Consider the following 5,488-nt stretch of genomic DNA (forward strand, 5'->3'; position numbering starts at 1 on the left):
AAAATCTAATCAAAATAAATGGACTGGCTTGGCTACTTCTAATGCCTAATGTCATTCACTTGTAATGATAGATCTCGAGGGAGAAATCTAAAGATCAAAAACAATTTTTATATCCTTGTAGTGTGGTACATATCAGATTTTTCGAATGATTTATAAAAGAACACGTTAAAAGTATATAGATATATGTAAATAATAGAGTTTTTTTATTTTTTTATTTATAAACCACAAGTATTTTTCATGAGAAATAATCATGTTTGACCGCGAATATCCATATCATGGTGGGGCCAACTCTCTCAAAAGAGAATTTTTGCATTCAGAAGAACTTGAACCCAAAACATTGTTTAAGAGAAATCAAGCATGTCCCACTTTAACCAACACGTTTTCATTGTAAATAATAGAAGTTAAACCTAGTGAATTATATGATAGCAATAGTGATTGGATTGAATAGCATAAAGATAAAGACTATATTTGCTGATTGATTTCATTTGATATTCATTATGAAAAGGTACAAATTACTGGTGAGGTGAAAAGAATGCGGGACATGTCGTAACTGTGATTGTAATTAGCATCACCCACCCAAAGTTAGAGACATGAAGAGAGAGTTACTGCGAATTTTTTGGCGTGAGATGGGGAGGAGAAGGAATAGAGCAATAGTTAAAATATGGGATGGGAGTCTCTGGTTCATCTGAAACTTCACAGGTCTTTGATGGATGGATACACGCAACATTTAATGGATTTTGGCATTTCGGACATCTAAGCCAGCTGCCATCAAAACCAACTTAAGATTGAGTGGTCCATCCCCAGAAATAACATTCATTACATTTCTTTTTCTTCTTCCTATTCTTTATTCCGCCCTTCTTTTTACAGTGTGTTTAGAGCTTCTAAAACATATAATATGATTACAATATTTATTACTTTTGATATTAATTATATAATATTACCTCATTTAAAAAGTGTTCCGAGTAAACTATTAGAAACTTAATAGTCACTATTAATAATGTGAAATCAATTTATAAGCTTTACTTTAATTTAAGATTACTTCAATAAGATTCTAATTAAATTAAAGGTACGTTCATCAATGATCATTCTAAATATGCTTTACTCATGAGTTAAAGGTACGTTTAGGAAATATCCTTTCTAAATTATATAAAGAGAATGAGAATTTCTCAGGAATATCCTTTCCTTTTCATTCTAAATTAAAAAGAACGAAAAAAAGTATCTAATGTTATTTGAGACAATTTTGTCTAATGTTTATCGAAACAATGTCGTTTTGACCTTTTGGATGAAAAATTAAAAAATTAGAATGTTAAAGACTACTATAATCCTGAAATAAATTAAAATTACAAATACATCATGATTTCCGCCCCAAAACGACTTCGTTTTGGTGAACATTAAACAAAGTTATCTAAAGTAACTTTAGAAAAATAAACCCTATATGGGGTAAACTTTTCTACAGTCGCTTTAGATAAAGTTATCTACAGTTATCCCAAAAACTACGTCGTTTTGATTAATGAAGGGTGTTTATGTAATTTTAGGTGAATTAATGATGGGTATTTTCGTAATTTTGTTTATTTTTTTATCATATGCATTTTACCGAAACACTCTTCATTAACTCACCTAAAATTACAGAAACACCCTTCATTAATCAAAATTACGTAGTTTTTTGGGATAGCTGTAGATAACCTTATCTAAAGTGGTTGTACAAATATTTTCTTCTATATATATATATATATATATATATATATATATATATATATATCGCAAATTGATTTGTAATGTGACTGCATATAAGTATTGTTGCAGTTACCTAAAAGCTACGTCGTTCTGGGCGGGATAAAGGAAGTTCGCATACAAAATTAATTGTAGAAAATAAAATATTATATTTATTTTCACCTTTATATGATTATGATTCTCCATATTTAATGATTTCATATTATAAAACGACGTAGTTTTATATGACTGCACAAATCCTTAATTACAGTCATTGTACATCGGCCAAACCTTATATATATATATATATATATATATATATATATATATATATATATTTATAATAAATATGAAAATAATCATGTTATAAATAAAAAAAATGTTGTGACTTGGTTAAATATAAAACTTAGGTTTGACACCCACCAGTGGCAACTTTACTATATTTTGCATCATTTATCCAAAAAATTTATAAAACTATTAAAATTGTCATATTAAAAGTAAAAACACATGGGTTCGACCCTAGCTCCTGCAATCCAACCTAGTTTGCACCATTTATCCAAAACGGTTTATAATCGGTTCACTAACTTAATTCTGGTTCGCAAATCTAATTCATTAATTAGTGGGACCAAACCTGTTAGAAATATTCTTAACATCTATATCTGTATGACTGTATATAACTAGAAGAGAGAAGTTATCAGAGGACAAAAATGCCATGCTATAAATTCCATGAACAATATTTATTTTTACACTTAATCAGTTAATAGCAATAATAATAATAAATTAATAAAAAATAATAATAATGTTATGGGCCTGGGCCTGTATAAGGCCCATATGTTTAAAAGCCCAACAAAGGGCAATTGCATGACGACTGTATAAGAGAACAAGTGGGCTTATGAAGAGACGACCCAAAACTTGTATACCTACAGGTAAAGCTCTATAAATAGGAGGTAAAATCTATAAGTATGACCAAATGTCTCTATGACTGTTATACTGTCACTATACACACACACACACTACCCTTAACAAGAAATAAATGAAAAACGTAAACTAAATAAAAACGAAAACTACATGAAAAATGAAAATTAATTGAGAAACGGAAATGCCCCATGTCTGCTTTAAACCCTATGAATCAGATTCTTTTTCACACTTAACTGATTAATAACGATAATAATAATAATAATAATAATAAATTGATAAAAAATAATAATATATACCCTTAATGGGAACTAAATAAAAAATGTAAACAAAATGAAAACGGAAATTATTAGAAAAATGAAATTTAATTAAGAAGCGAAAACTAAATTAGTCAGCAATAGCAAAAGTTTTCGATCCCAAGTTGGCAAAAAAATAATAGTATATACCTTTAATGAGAACTAAATGAAAAACATAAACTAAATGAAAACAGATACTACAAGAAAAATGAAAATTAATTCAGAAACGAAAATGCCATGTATTTGCTTTAAACCCCATGAATCAGATTCCTTTTCACACTTAACCGATTAATAACAATAACAATAATAAATTAATAAAAAAAATGATAGTATATACCTTTAATGGTAACTAAATAAAAAACGTAAACTAAATGAAAACGAAAATTACATGAAAAATGAAAATCAATTGAGAAACGAAAACTGAATGAGAAACAGAAACTAAATACGTCAGCAATAGAAGAAGTTTTTCATCCCAGGTTAGGCTCAACTGAAAAACGTAAACTAAATGAAAAGGGAAACTACATGAAAAACTAAATGTATTGGTTTTCATCCATGCTTATACATTTTGCCCATGATGAAAACATGCTGCCTATTTCATACAGCAGTGTGTTTACACCATCCAGAATGGGGGAAACACTTATTGACATATCAAATGGTTGTTTTTAACTTATCAATGTTACTTATTTTGTAATTTGGTTATATAGTGATCTATCAAACAAAATGTTGTTAATGCATTGTATTTTATGAAATTACTCAAGCTAAACTCTCATATCAAAAAAAGAATACAAGACTGTTTAAGGAGAAGGATAATCTTATAAAAGCGGTCTACGAAGTTGACGAATAATGACTCGCAAGGAAATAGTTCTATGAATGGTAGTTGTTGTGCCCAACTAGGTATGCTTCGTTTATTTAATTCGATGTCAGGTATTTACATTTTTTATAGTGCTATAAACTTGCATTAATTGCTTTGGTTTGGGGTACAAGGTGATAATTTGCAGACCCTTACAAGTGTATTTGATTATAATGTGGTCCAATACAGTGTAACTAATTCATCTACTCCTACATCACGTATGATGTATTCTATCTGCTATAGTTATGAATTTTGTAATTTTTTTGTTTAGGGTAATTTTGCAAATAGTGTTATTTTTTATGTATTGTAGTCGTGGCATGAGTATGCTTAATCACACCAAGCCATTGCAAATTGTTCGCTCACTTGAATCAAACTACAATAACGATACTGTTGGAGTTGAAAAAGTCAATCACAATATCTCTATTATCAATGTTTAGTAACCCTTATATTCACTACTTTTATTTCCAAATAATTTATCGACATACAATATTTCTTTATTATTGTCTCCTTATTTTAATAATTTGTTATTTCATCTATATATACATTCTATGAACCTTAATAATTTGTAATTTTTATAAACTCGTGTCAAATATAACACTATATGTTTTAGGGTTTAATGTTTGTCATTTAAAAGGATGGCCCTTTTAGATGAATGTAGTGTATGTTTTTAAATTTTAAATTACAAAATTTTCTCTCCACTTTCTCTCTCCCATAACTTATTCCTTTGTCTCTCTTAAAAGGATATAAGTGTGTGTCCTTTTAAAGGACACACATTTTTCCCTATGTTTTATGCAATTTTTGTTAGATTATTGGGATATTGGTTATGCCACTTTCTCTTGTGTTCATTGTGGAGCGTTGATGTGGTATGACGAAAGAAATAGAAAGAATAAACAACCTCAAAATCCAGATTTTACACTATGTTGCGTGAATGGTAAAGTCAATCTTACCCTTCTAAGAATAGCACCTGATACTTTGGTACAACTTCACAATAATAATGATGAGAGAAACAAACATTTCTTACGTAACATTAGGGCTTACAACATGATTTTTCTCATTCACTTCGTTCGGAGGCAAAGTTGATGGTTCTGTAAACAATGGTAGTACTCCTTATGTTTTCAAAATTGGTGGAGAAGTACATCATTTAGTGGGAAGTCTTTTTCCAGTAGAGAATACAACACCTAAGTTTGTACAGTTATACATACATGGCACTGACAATGAAATAAGGAATAGAATCAGTTGTCTAGGGTAAATAGGAAAACTTATTGCACTACAAACCAAAGTAAATGATGGGATATAGATGAAAAAATATGAAAAACAAATATAGGATATACATGAAAATAACCATAAAAGTGAAGGTAATACAAAAATGTTATTTTTTGTCATATTTAATAAATGACGCATCGAGTACTCGGGTGTACTGAAAACATTCTCCATGTATAAGAAGACATTTGTTCCATCCTTAGGTAATTCATGTAAGATAAGAAGTATATTAATTTACAGCGACGATGTAGTAAAGATGAAAAATATATTAAGATTTGAAATAAAGGAGACACTTTTTTTTGGAGAACAAAAATTAAGGAGACACTTTACTTAATTACAAGGGAGTATATGAGATGAGGATATGCTTCGTATGCTTGTGATATGAAGCATATTTCACCAAATCATAAGTTTGGAAAAAGTTTTCCACTTTCCATATAGGGGGAATTAAACCAAAGAT

The sequence above is a fragment of the Gastrolobium bilobum genome, unplaced genomic scaffold (genome assembly GCF_033153095.1).
Source record: "Gastrolobium bilobum isolate Gb01-03AN ecotype WA unplaced genomic scaffold, APGP_CSIRO_Gbil_v1 utg11799, whole genome shotgun sequence".
In the NCBI taxonomy this organism is placed as follows: Eukaryota; Viridiplantae; Streptophyta; class Magnoliopsida; order Fabales; family Fabaceae; genus Gastrolobium; species Gastrolobium bilobum.